We start from the raw sequence: 14,168 nt of genomic DNA, 5'->3' as shown, positions 1-14,168 counted from the left end.
TGTGGTTGATTTGTTAATGTCATTCAGGTCAAGCAATCTCAGTATTATTTTTTTTAACTTAAAATTTAAGAAAATATTCTTCTAGAGAAATTTGGAATTTGGGATACTCATTTGTGATTTGAGTTAAGCGAAAGTGGGCAATATTAGTGAGACTTGTTTAAGGAAAGCGTCAGCGCTCACAAGCGAGTATTAATTTTGTTTCTATCATATCAGTGCAAATCTAGGTAAAAGTCAAGACATTTATTTTTGCTCTAAGATTTAAAATGTAACTGGAAGACAAGGAATTGGTTCTGTTTTTGTTTGTTTGTTTAAATGCTTTGGTGGTCCCCAATAGCGAGCCTCCGTTTCTTGTTGGGTTACTACAGAAGTCTGAGGGGAGATAATCTGTGCAGCCCGTGGTATCTCTGTTCACATGGCAGACAGTGGAGTGAGTGATCCCCGCCACACCTCACTGGAAACACGGTCCGCAGCAAGGGGGAGGTGGTCTAGATCAGCGTGTCTCGGGGTGTGGTCCCCAGACCAGTAGTAGCAGCATCGCCTATAAACTAGCACATACCCGAGGTTGACTGAATCACAAAGCCCAGGGACATGGCTCCACGGTTTTGTCCTCAGGAGCCTCCAGGTGATTCTCCTCTGGGCTGAAGTCTGAGGACCACTGATCTCGTCACACTCACCAGTGGACTGAACCATTGCACTGGAAGCAGCCACATGAAAGACCGACGCAGAAAATAGAAATGTGAAACACTGTCAGCAAAATAGAAAAAGTGGAGTCCGTTTTTCACGTATACCAAGGATAAAGACTGACTCCTACGCTTTCAATATTCTTTCAAGTCCAGAAAGTAATTTGTTACAGATCATGCTCTGGACTGTGCATGTGTGTTCAGTCGTGTCCAGCCCTTCATGACCCCGTGGACTGTAGCCCACCAGACTCCTCTGTGCTTGGGGTTCTCCAAGCAAGAACACTGGAGTGGGTTGCCATTTCCTCCTCCAGGGAATCTTCCAACCCAGGGACGGAACCCACATCTCCTGCATTGCAGGCAGATACATTACCATCTGAACCATCATGATCCTGAAGGGAGACAATGTTTTTTTAGAGCTTGTGGCCTTTTGGGTGACCTTCCATCACAAAGAGATTCATATGTTTCAAGGACATTGTTGAGGGGCTATTAGTCTTCTAACATAGCACTGATTAAGAGCAAGCTCCAGGTGGCATTGCCTTCCGAGTGTTTGGAACTCATAGGATGTCCACAGAGGACAATGCAGTCAGTAGAGGATGGGTAGGCTGTGGTTCCTCCAGCACGGTGCAAAGAGTAGTCAGTGATGAGAGATTGCCTCTTTGCAGCACTCTTACTTATCACATGTCTGTATTCAGCTGCACTCAGACCTAGTCCTTATGCTAACAAGGGCTTCCCTGGTGGCTCAGATGGTGAAGAATCTGCTTGCAATGCAGAAGACCTGGCTTTGATAGCTGGATTGGGAAGATCCTCTGGAGAAAGGCATGGCAGCCCACCCCAGTATTCTTGCCTGGAAAACTCCATTGTCTGAGAAGTCTGGCAGCCTACAGTCCATGGGGTCGCAAAGAGTCAGACACGGACTAAGCGGCAAACACTTTCACCTTCTATGCTAACATCCCAAATAGAGACATAAGCACTCCATTTACAATATTAGTCATTTTACCGCTTTGAGGCCAAGCTCTCCAGGAGACCATCAGTGCTCTGTGTGCTGGGGAGTGCATCTATGCAGGCTTTAGGGCATCAGCTCAAGAGTTTATTAGAGACGATTTGTGATGTGAGGTTAAACATTACTCGAGTGAATTAACCTGTTCCTTTTCAAATGCTTGTGTGTTCAACAAACAGATTTTGAAAACACAACAGAAAAAGAATTCCGAGAAGACCCTGAAAACCTCCCAGTCCATCCCTCATGCTTTGTCTAAAATACCCCAGGCGGTGACTCGGACTGCAGGTCCTTGGATTTTCAGGTCTGTTCACTGTTCCATTCTTTTTCAGTCTCTTTCAGAAATTGAAAATGATATTGATATGGTAGAAGAAAGTAATACAGAGTTCATATCAATCATGTTGTTGCATTCTCAACAGTAACAAATTTCCCCTGTGTTCCTACAGTAAAAAATTTCTCCTGTGTTCCTGTAGTAGAAAATTTCCCCTGTGTTCCTACAGCCTGAAATCTTCATAAAATTTCCCAGCGGGTCCTGTCCTCATCCTTTACAGCACTGTATGATCATGGTAATTAAGTATTTGTGCTTTAATATGTCTTTTTTTTTTTTTTCCTGTTTTACCAGGTTGCAAGGTCCAGGAAGACAGGAATCTCATATTTCATTCTCTGTGCTCTATCACCCCTACTCATCCATGCATATCACCTGTACACATCACTCCACATATTTCTGTAGAGGCAATTAATCAGTAAATAATAATTGACGCCTACATCAATATTGTAGCACACATCACACTGTAGCTTTTCACACTGATTTTCATGCCTGAATCTTTTGCTCTTCTGGCTCTGATTTCTCTCTCACCCCTACATCTAACACGGTGTTCGATTCCTGGGGATAGCAAACTGTTTTATTATTAAATAAGTGGCTCTCAGGACCTAGAAATGAGTAAATATGGCCGTTATTCTCACTTTCATTGCTGACCAGGGACTTTTAAATGAAACAGTCTATGTTTCAGTTTTCTCATCCATTATGTACACATCATCATAGTTGCCTATGTCTCCCCAGGATATTGTAAAGCTACGCGAGAAAAATGGTGATACCACACTGCGAGATTCAAAAACAAAGACCTTATGTAATTCTGTGATAACAGCAATAAAGCTGTTACTTTTGTTCTTCTCTTTTTCTTCTGAAATATCTGTCCTATCCTAGGAGCTCAGGAGGAACCTCCAGGAAAACATACTCTTCCCATCTTGTTGATTTTCTTCTCTGAGAAGCATTTTCCTTGTTAGCACGTTACTGACTCCTCAGCAATGGAAGTCAACAGTGAAGGCCGGTCCTTCTCCAACTTCTTTTGCAGACACTTTCAAGCCTTTTAGAATCTCCCAAACTCAGAGAAATTATCCTAGGTCACCTGTGACTCCTTTTGCAGCTGGAATTATAATCGGTGCCCCTAGAAACACACCAAGGAGGTGGCTGAGGTGCCACATGTCACACTGCACGTGGGGACCTGGCATCCCTGAGAATTCTCACAGTGGCCCTGGACGCCCACCCCCACGTCCAGCTCCAGGAGTGAGGCTCCTCTCATGGCGGCTAAAATCCAGCAAGTCCTACGCAGTTGATTTTGCAGCGTGACCTGATTGCTTGGCCGCAGACCAGGAACTGAAAACACCCACCTGCAGAGTATCCTTCCAGCTGAAGGGATGAAGACCAGGTTGGTAGGAAAACTGTCCACAGAGGCAGAAAAAGGGGATGTTCCCACATTGAAGAGTGTGGGTGAGTCTAGAGGGCGCTGGGATAAAAAAGCATAAAGCCATATAAGCCATTTACCCCAAGTGGTACTAGTGGTAAAGAAGCTGCCAGCAATTCAGGAGCCTCGGGAGACCTGGGTTTGATCCTTGGGTTGGGAAGATCCCCTGGAGGAGGGCATGGCAACCCACTCCAGTATTCTTGCCTGGAGAAATCCCACAGATAGAGGAGCCTGGCTGGCTACAGTCCATGGGGTCACAAAGAGTGGGACACAGCTGAAGCACCTTGGCATGCACGTGCCATAAGCCGTTTAAAAGAGCAATGCTGGATGTTTGCCCATCTAAGAGTATTCCTAACCCTCTGCTCCTGGTTCGGAAGCTCTGCTCTAAAGTGACCTGCCCCCTAATCTGGATGAAGTGGTGAGAACCACACAGCAAGCCCAAAGACAGGCCTGGGACAGAGATTCTAAAAATTCAGAAGAACTAAAGCCCTCAACGTGTAAGCACTTCAGGCACCGGGACTGCGCCCCACTGAGAAACCTGGACGCGGGGTCAGCTGAGCTTCCCTGGCTGGTGATACCGCACTCGTCCACAGGGAGAGGACCCCTGGCGGCTTCTCGGGCTTTCTCTGGATGTTGGACCGTGTCTCTTCACCCTGTGCCCGTCTTACCCCACAGCCGTGCATGGAAATAAGCCGTAACTATGTGTCTAACAGCTTCCCCAAGGGCTGGGAGCTCTCCTATCAATAGTGAGTCCTCAAGCCTGAGCGTGGCCTTAGGCTCCCCCACACAGAACAGGAGAACTCAACAGATGCAGGAATCAGTTTTAGGGAAGGAAACCAGGAGAAAGACGGGGTCACAGAAGCCCTGGGGGTGACTGGAGAAGGACTGGATTCCCACGGTGTGTATGTTGGAAATTCAGGCCTTTACTTTTTCAACATTAAAAGATGGATGTAGGGAAAGAGCAATTAGCCAAGATGGTGACGGTCAGGCTCTCTCACCTCCCCCCTCCCCCGCGCTCTCGCTCTCAGTTCATTCTGTAAACGATGACTTTCCATGCTTATGTAACAGCTGAGGTGGTTGATAGTGATGTGCACAGGCGTCATGATGTACTTGCTTGGCCATGTGCCACCTTTGTTCTGTACACCTATGTAAGCACCACCTGAAAAGCCCTTGCATCGGCGTCAGCCACGAGGGAATAAAGCATGTCTGTGCCTTGCTGCTGCATCCGCCACTAATGGATAAAGCTTGTCTGCAGCTCTTATAGCACCTCTCATGTTCTTCCAGCTTCTCAGCGCGTGCCTTGCCTACCCTGGGTTCAGTGAGCAGTGAGACAGTGGATAATCCCCCATGAGGTGATGCGGGTGGTGGTCGTCTTCCAAATCCCGCCTTCTTCTTTTGTTTGATTTCTTTGTGCTTATCGGTTTGAATTGTTATTTTATCTTCTTATGTTGAAAGTTGTTTTGCTTTGTTTTGTTTTGATGAAGTTCATTTTTGAAGTTTTCATTGAATTTGTTACAATATTGCTTACGTTTTATGATTTGGTCTTTCGGCAGCAAGGTGTGTGGGATTTTAGTGCCCCCACGAGGGATAGGACCTGCGTCCCCAGCATTGGAAGGTGAAGTCTTAATCACTGGACCACCAGGGAAGTCCCCAAAATATTTTTTTTAACATATGATTTCTATTAAAAAAGAAAAGTTTGGGGATAAACTGATTAATCAATTTATCAAATAAATATCCCACAATGGCCCTGTTCACCTCCAACCAGATAAATATGACAACAGAACAGGTGACCCAACTTTGCTGTGTAGGCCACCAGCCTGTGTGCTTCCAGGAATCTGGAAAATTCTATGAAGATAGAAGGCAGCAACTCAAACTCTCTCCAAGAACCTATTTCCCTTTCTGCTTTGAAAGTGAATTGGAGTTGTCACCCACGCAAATGGATGGACCCACATCCTTGTCCTCATGACTACATGTTCTATAACCAAACTGAAGTATTCTCTCTCCTAGCATCTAAATAGGGTGGATTATGGAGGGCACGGGGCCTGACGCACCCAGATATCTTGCTGCTCTTTGATTGACGAGCAGATGTAGAGCCAATCATGCGAGGACTCAGGGAAACTCATGGTTCTTGAGCGGCTTTTCTCAGTTTACAGCATATTTTAATATGGCCGCCCTTCATGAATCACGCTTCTGAAATCATCCCAGTGTTCCGTCTTGTTGTTTTATAAACTAGTGCCTATAGGCTGTTATTTGCATCATTTAACAGCTCTACTTAGTATGTGTCTGTTGGCTTTGTTGTTGAGCATAGTTTAGTCTGAGAATTCACAAAAGCAAACTCTTAAGCAGGATGAAAGTGACTTACAGCCTGACCCGGGGATGGGAACTGCCTCCCAATGCCTGACTCACGAATGCCATCTATAAATGATTATAGAGAGTGTCACAGAGAGGGCATGCTTTTGTCAGCCTCCCCTCCCCTCTCGAGATGCACTAACTGCTCTTGCCCATCCGCCGAGCACATGCTTGAGCTGGTTCCAGGTGAGAAGGCAGCGTGGGCGCAGTGTGGCCCCATCACAGATCAAAGGCAGAGTCTCTGCTGGGAAAATGCGTCTGGGTGCAACCGCCTCAGGAAACCAAGACAGTTCTCAGAGAAGCAGAGGACTGTTTGCAAGAACATTTCAGAATCACGGGGGCTCGGCTGGCCCTTCCTCATTTTACTTCTCAGAAGAATGCTTTCAGAAATTCACAGGTCTCTCTGACGCTCGCTTACCTGAGCCAAACTAAGCATGGGGCTCGCCGTGCATCCTGGCAGCAGCCCTCAAATTCTTCTCCTTGTCCTGTCCTCCTTAGACTGAGACGTGGAGGCTTTCAAATTGGCGACAGCTATTTCTGTGTTTTGGAGGACTATCACCCTACTCGGGGTTCTGTGGGGGCTCAGATGGTAAAGAGTCTGTCTGCAGTGCAGGAGACCCGGGTTTGATCCCTGGGTGGGGAAGATCCCTTGGAGAAGGAAATAGCCACCCACACCAGGATTCTTGCCTGAAAAGAATTCCGTGGACAGAGAAGCCTGGCGGGCTGCAGTCCATGGGGTCGCAAAAAGTCAGGTCAAAGGAGCGACTAACAGTTTCACTTTTTTACCCTACTTGCCCTTGTAGCAAACAATTACTGAACTTGGTGGATTCAACACTGAACTTCAGGGTTGAATGAGACCCTGTAAGGGTCATCAGCCCTTGTCTTCCTCCAGAGGAAGCAGTGACTGTGCATAAGCTGGTAGGTTTGAAGAGATGTGAGGTTGAACGTCCAGTGCTTAGTAATACGTTCAGTCCTTGCCTTCAAGACCCTCATCCAAGACTCTCCACACTTTTGCTTCAACTGCTGACTTGCTATAGACAAACATGCCACCTTGGGGGTCATGAGTCCTTTCAAGAAGGGAGGAGCATGCATCCTGGAATCCCTGCTTAGGGAAGAGTGACTCATCCTCAGGGACAGGGTTTCAGATCTTGAGTAAGAAACACACTTCTGCACATTGAGACCACTACTCCTGTAGCTCTACCTTCTCTACCTTGCTGGGTCTCTTGGCCATCTGCACAACTGTGTGTGTGTGTGTGTGTGTGTGTGTGTGCGCGCGCGCGCATGTGTATCTCCTTATACCATCCTCCTAACAACCAGCTCAACCTTCTAAATTCAAAAGACAACCATTATAAGCAACAGAGCTACACCGTAAAATCAAAACACAAGTACTAGCTACAGATTTGATTAGGTTTTAGTGGTTACTATGGAAATTTTGTGGTTTTAGTGTCATATTGATCTGTTGGATCATAGAAAAAGCAATAGAATTCTAGAAAAATACCTACTTCCGCTTCATTGACTACGTTAAAGTCTTTGACTGTGGATCACAACAAACCGTGGCAAATTCTTAAAGAGATGGGAATACCAGACCACCTTGTCTGCCTCCTGAGATATCTGTAGGCAGGTCAAGAAGCAACAGTTAGAACCAGACATGGAACTACAGACTGGTTCCAAACTGGGAAAGGAGTACATCAAGGCTGTATATTGTCACCCTGCTTATTTAACTTGTATGCAGAGTACATCATGAGAAATGCTCAGCTGGATGAAGCCCAAGCTGGAATCAAGATTGCTGGAAGAAATATCAGTAACCTCAGATATGCAGATGACACCACTCTTACAGCAGAAATCAAAGAGGAACAAAAGAGCCTCTTGATGAAAGTGAAAGAGGAGAGTGAAAAAGCTGGCTTAAAGCTTAACATTCAAAAGACTAAGATCATGGCATCCAGTCCCATCACTCCATGGCAAATAGGTGGGGGAACAATGGAAACAGAGACAGACTTTATTTTCTTGGGCTCCAAAGTCACTGCGGACTGTGACTGCAGCTGTGAAATTAAAGACCCTTGTTCTTTGGAAGAAAAGATAGCATAGAAAATCATAGATAGCATATTAAAAAGTAGAGATGTTACTTTGCCAACAAAGGTCCGTCTAGTCAAAGCTATGGTTTTTCTAGTAGTCATGTATGGATGTGAGAGCTGGACCATGAAGAAGGCTGAGCCCTGAAGAAGGCTGAGCCCTGAAGAATTGATGCTTCTGAACTGTGGTGCTGGAGAAGACTTGAGAGTCCCTTGAACTGCAAGGAGATCCAACCATCAATCCTAAAGGAAATCAACCCTGAATATTCATTGTAAGGACACATGCTAAAGCTGAAATTCCAACACTTTAGCCACCTGATTCAAAGGGCTGACTCACTGGAAAAGACCCTGATGCTGGGAAAGGTTGAAGGCAGGAGGAGAAGGGGACAACAGAGGATGAGATGGTTGGATGGCATCACAAATTCAACGAACATGAGTTTGAGCAAGCATCGGGAGATGGAGAAGGACAGGGAAGCCTGGCCTGCTGCAGTTTATGGGGTTGCAAAGAGTCGGACATGACTGAGCAAGTGAACAACAACATAGTGTCATCTTAGTTGTTACTTGGAGGGTAGTATTAAGATTTATTGCTTCCATATCTTTACATGTGGGTGTATGCTCCCAAATCTTTGTGGCCTCAGGGACTGTAGCTAACCCGACTCCTCTGTCCATGAAATTTCCCAGGCAAGAATACTGGAGAGGGTTGCCATTTCCTCCTCCAGGAGATCTTCCTGACCCAGGGTTCGAACTTTTGTCTCTTGCAACGGGCAGGCAGACTCTTTACCGCTGCACCACCTGGGAAGCCCAGACCTTACAGCTATAAAAGAACCAGCTGGCCCTCATATGTGAGTACAGATTTTTTTTTCCTCATCCAACTCTCCATGTTTCCAGCAGTTGTGGAAAGTAGATCTGGTATATTTGGAAGCAGGAAAGTGTTACTAGAGTCTGCTTCCAAGGAGCATCTGGGTGAAACAGACACGCTGGTTATTCTTTCCAAAGCTGAATGAGTTTCTCAGGAATTTTGCAGACACAGGTGTGTTTTGTGATGAATAGACATGCCTCCAGGAGGAGCAAGGCCTCTTGTTCTCCAATATTTTTGCAGAAAAGTTGTTTCTAAGATATCTAAGACTATTTCCTTTGAGTAAAGGTAATTTATTGTTGCTGTCATTATTATTGCTAAAGTAAACAGCTGCCACGCAGCCTGCTATTTGGGCTTCCCACGCTAGTGGTAAAGAACCCACCTGCCAAAGCAGGAGATAGAAGAGATGTGGGTTCAAACCCTGGGTTGCAGGAAGATCCTCTAGAGAAGGAAATGGCACCCCACTCCAGTATTCTTGCCTGGAGAATCCCATGGACAGAGGAGCCTGGTGGGCTATGGTCCATAGGGTGGCACAGAGTAGGATACAGCTGAAATGACGTAGCATGCAGCCTGCTGTTTATGTAACAGTATTTCCAAGGTGTGCAGAATGCTCAGAAATTGCATGCACTAGACTATGAAACAGGACCTAAACTATGAGGCCAGGGTTCTGAGGTAGGTCCCTGGCCCTTTACTTGCTGTTTATTCAAAGGCAGATATTTCAGGACTAATTTTCCTCTCCTGTCTGATGAGAGGGTGTCGATGTTTTTCAGTTCTCCCAACTTTAGAATTCTCTTTGTATTCATCACAGAAATGTGCACGACCTGTTAGAGAGGCTGGTTGGTCTGGCGGGGACAGGTTGGATGCTGCCTGAACCTGGAGCCTCTTCTTTTGGGATGTGGGACCAGAAGTCGTTTCCTGCAGGAAAGTGTGGCCTTGTGGCTGAGTGCCAAGGGCTCCCATCATTTCCAGGAACTCTCCCATGAGATGTCGTCTTTCCCTGCCCCTCCATGGATTGAATGCATAGTGCTCTGAGGAAGCAGAGGGGACTCAAAAGGGGTGGGAAACCTGAAGGGACCTGTGAAAAGTGCTCCACCACAAGACCCTGTTATTGCACCAAGATGTGAGTGCGAAATGAACTTTCATTGTGCTGTGCGGTGAGAACTGGGTGCTTATGTTTAAAGGAGCTGGTGTTGTCTTAGTATAAATAGACATCTCTCTTTTGGGTTTTCCAACCTTTATTTTCTGGGCTCCAAAATCACTGCAGACGGTGAGTGCAGCCATGAAATTAAAAGATGCTTGCTCTTTGGAAGAAAAGTTATGACCAATCTAGACAGCATATTAAAAAAACAGAGACATTACTTTGCCAGCAAAGGTCTGTCTAGTCAAGGCTACGGTTTTTCCAGTAGTCATGTATGGTAGCGAGAGTTGGACTATAAAGAAAGCTGAGAGCAGAAGAATTGATGCTTTTGAACTGTGGTGTTCGAGAAGACTCTCGAGAGTCCCTTGGACTGCAAGGAGATCCAACCAGTCCATTCTAAAGGAAATCAGTCCTGAATATTCATTGAAAGGACTGGTGCTGAAGGTGAAACTACAGTACTTTGGCCACCTGATGTGAAGAGCTGACTCATTGGAAAAGACTCTGATGTTGGGAAAGAATGAAGGTGGGAGGAGAAGGGGACGACAGAGGACGAGATGTTTGGATGGCATCATCGACTCAGTGGACATGAGTTTGAGTAAGCTATAGGAGCTGGTGATGGACAGGGAGGCCTGGAGTGCTGCAGCCTATGAAGTCACAAAGAGTTGGACACGACTGAGTAAGTGAACTGAACTGAACCTCAAATACCATTCATGGGCAAACCTTCAGTCCCTTAACCTTAACCTAAAGCTTATGCCTTGTGCCTGAGACAGAGCCACACAGATGATGACTAATGATTGCTTCTCAGAGGTTTATGCCAGTGGTTCTAAATCTGGCTTTCTCAACCTTGACACTGCTAACGTTCAGGGCCAGATCAATCTTTGTTGGCGGCAGGGACTGACTGTGCATCCCAGGACACTTAGCAGCATCCTCGGGTTCTGCCCACACCATGCCAGGGGCACCTTCCCCTGAGTCGTGACAACAAGACGTCTCCAGACACCGTCAGATGTCCCCTGGGTGCGAGAACTGCCCCTCCTTGAGAAGCACTGCTCTACATCAACTAGCTTCCCAGGTGGTGCTAGTGGTGAAGAATTTGTCTGCAAGAGACACAAGTTTGATCCTTGGGTCAGGAAGGTGCCCTGGAGGAGGACATGGCAACCCACTTCAGTATTTTTGCCTGGAGAAGACCATGGACAGAGGAGCCTGGCAGGCCACAGTCCATGGGGTCACAAAGAATCGGACACGACTGAGCAACTAAAACACACATGCTCTAAATCAACAGAACAGCGAATTGGCAGAAATACAGAACTTCCATCACCTGATTACTTTAAAAATATTAGAAGTAAAAAAATCTTAAAGTCTGGGGGATATTTATGTCAGCCAATGCCTGCTGCTACCCACTCCCAGAATCCACACAGAGTCGTACGCCTGGCCTCTGGAATTACGGAGTACCAGGATCTCACTGGCCCTTCCAAGGCTTGTTTACCTATGGGTGGCAGGACTTACCATAAGCAAACCAAGTCACAGCAACATACTGAATTCTGAAAGAGAAATCAGAATGTCTTGTAAATAACATACATGGCATCGATTCAGGAGAATGCTTACATTGGCACTTACTAAATGCTCATAAACCACGTTCCTAATTTCAAAAATTTTGCCATTGTTTGATTTCACTAAGAAATCATGAGCTGATAGAGGACGTATACTTCAATAGCACGTCAGTTATCTATGCAGCATACAAATTAAATATTAAATAGTTCATTTATTATGACATATCCATGTACCTAGTATTTATAGAGAGAGTAGAGTTTAATTTTACTTTCTAAGTTCATTCATTTTGACCACATGCCCAAATCCCACTTTCTCGCATCCCTGCTCTTTATACTCTCAGTGAGATGATAGCTTTTGTCTTCTCCGCCCAGAGCGCTCTCTCCTCGCCTCCTAGTGCACAGGTCACCTGATGAAAGACATCGGGTCACTTCAAACATTCAAAACACAAACACAATTTTAATACATTTCTTGGTATGTTTAACCTACAAAAATTTCAAGAGAAACATAAATATCAAAATAGTTAAATTTCCTTTAGCTATGAACATATACAGCAATTGGGCTTCCCTAGTGGCTCAGATGGTAAAGAATCTGCCTTCAATGCAGGAGACCTGGGTTCAATCTCTGAGTCAGGAAGATCCCCTGGAGAGGGAAATGGCAACCCATTCTAGGATTCTTGTCTAGAGAATCCCATGGACAGAGGAGCCCGGCGGGCTACAGTCCATGGGGTCACACAGTGTCAGACACGACTGAGCAACTAACACACACACACCTCACATATAGCAATTAACATGTGCTAGAGACTAAGGTTGGTGTTTCCCAGCAAATTCATACATTGAGAACCTAATCCCCAAGGAGATGGGATCAAGAGTGGGTCGGTCCTCCAGGAGGTCCTAAGGGCAGAGTCGTCATGAATGGGACTAATGCTCTTATAAAAGAGATCCCAGAGAGCTCCTTCCGTCCTTCCGCCACGTGAGGACTCAGCGAGAAGAGACCATCCATGAACCAAGAAGTGGGATCTCACCAGATGTGGAATATGCCAGTGCCTTGATCTCAAACTCCCAACCTCCTGAACCATGAGAAATAAATTCCTGTGGTCCTAAGCCACCCCATCTGTGATATATTGTTGTAGCAGCAGGAATGGACCAAAATAGCATCCAGATAGGTTATTACATGAACCAGTATGTTCATGATTTGCATATATTGGGTAACCAAGGATTGACCTTGGCCCTGGGGACATTCTTTTGATATCCCATGGAAGAATAGGGCTGCATGGCTGTCAGTGCTGGTGGGGATTTGTGGAAGAAGGCCCTGTCTGAGAAATGCCCTCTGGTCGACTTAAGCAGCTGCTTGACACAGTTACATCCATGTCTTGACTTAAGGGGTCTTAATGCACGATCCTCTGCAGTTTAGGGTCTGGTTCACACAGAGTGAGGTTTGGAATCCTTGAATTGCAGGTAGACCTGTCACCTTGTGTAATCTAGTAGGCAGCTTGTACCACTGTGATCAAGTCCCTCCTTAACAATGCCAGCTCACTGAAAAGATTTAGAGTTTTGTAAATGACCCAGAACTTGTGTACACAAGCCACTCTCACGGGGACAACGAGACCGTGTGATGTTCATTCTTGCGAGTGTTGCTTCTGCCTCTCTCACTCCTCCTTCTTCTTTCCTTATTGGCTCTGATCTCTCTGACCAAGGAGCTCAATCGTTTCTCTCAATCCACAATTATTCATTGATAAATTCATCAAGTCTCATGGTTTCCACACCATCTGTGCACAAGCTAGTCCCAGCGTGATCCTCTCCCCTAACTTCTGTATTCTTACACAAAGTCATCACTGCTACTTGTACTTGAACGTCTCAAAATTTAATGCGATCCAAACCAATTCCTAGGTGACCCCTAAACCTACCCCCTCCTCATTCCTTGCCATCTCTGTAAACGATAACTCCATTCTTCCCTTTCACCAAGCAAAAGCAAAAAAAGTCTGCATTTACCCCTGACTACACACTTGCTGCCATAGTTCACATGACATGTGACAGCAATCACTATTGGCTCTAGAATAAAAATATGTCAAAAATCTGATCCCATGCTACCTCATGCCGGTCACTCTATTTTCCCTTGTGCTCGTCCCATCTGAAAGGTACTATTGTCATGTCCTATGACCATTTTCTATTACTATTGGCTTGTTCTTTAACATCATATAAATAGAATTTTGTGGTATTTACTCTTCTGTCTGGCTTCTGTCACTCGTAACTTTTATTTTTTTTAATTTTTGAAGCATAATGTTGAAAAGATTGCATAACTTCTTGCAGAAGAAATCTTGCCATTTGGGACAACATAGGTGAAACTTGAGAACGTTATGCTAGGTGAAATAAGTTGGACAAAGAAAGACAAATATCATATAATGTCATTATATCTGTAATCTTAGGCAAGCAAAGAAAGAAACAAAAACTTAATCTAGTATATACAGACAACCAATTGGTGGTTGCTACAGGCAAGGAGTGGGGTGTGGTCAAAATATGTGAATTTCACAATCTATACAAATGTGGAGTCCTTATGTTGTACACCTGAAGCTAATATAGTGTATGTGATAATAATGCCTCAATAAAAATTAAAAACAGAAAAATAAAAAAATTCTTGAAATATAATTGATTTACAGGGTTGAGTTAATTTCTTCTGTACAGCAAAGTGACTCAGTTGTGAATATATATATATTCTTTTGCATTTTCTTTTCTATTATGGCTTATCACAGGACATTGAATATAGTCCCCTGTACTATGCAGTAGGACCTTGCTGTT

At 45.1% G+C, this 14,168-nt stretch overlaps 1 long non-coding RNA gene across 1 annotated transcript in view; it reads left to right on the top strand.

The window, feature by feature from the left end:
• Nucleotides 1-15: 15 nt before the first annotated feature.
• The window catches only part of LOC145516308 (uncharacterized), a 36,119-nt gene continuing 21,966 nt past the window's right edge, over nucleotides 16-14,168 (top strand). The window contains exons 1-4 of the long non-coding RNA XR_014061289.1: nucleotides 16-224; nucleotides 1,857-1,978; nucleotides 2,297-3,380; nucleotides 8,603-8,676. This is a non-coding gene — a long non-coding RNA (uncharacterized LOC145516308). The remainder of the gene's footprint in view (nucleotides 225-1,856; nucleotides 1,979-2,296; nucleotides 3,381-8,602; nucleotides 8,677-14,168) is intronic.

Source organism: Giraffa tippelskirchi, chromosome 8, assembly GCF_054371585.1.
Source record: "Giraffa tippelskirchi isolate mGirTip1 chromosome 8, T2T-mGirTip1v1.2.pri, whole genome shotgun sequence".
Taxonomy (NCBI): domain Eukaryota; kingdom Metazoa; phylum Chordata; class Mammalia; order Artiodactyla; family Giraffidae; genus Giraffa; species Giraffa tippelskirchi.
Note: the sequence above shows the minus strand (reverse complement) of the source record. Positions and strands in the feature narration are given on the sequence as shown.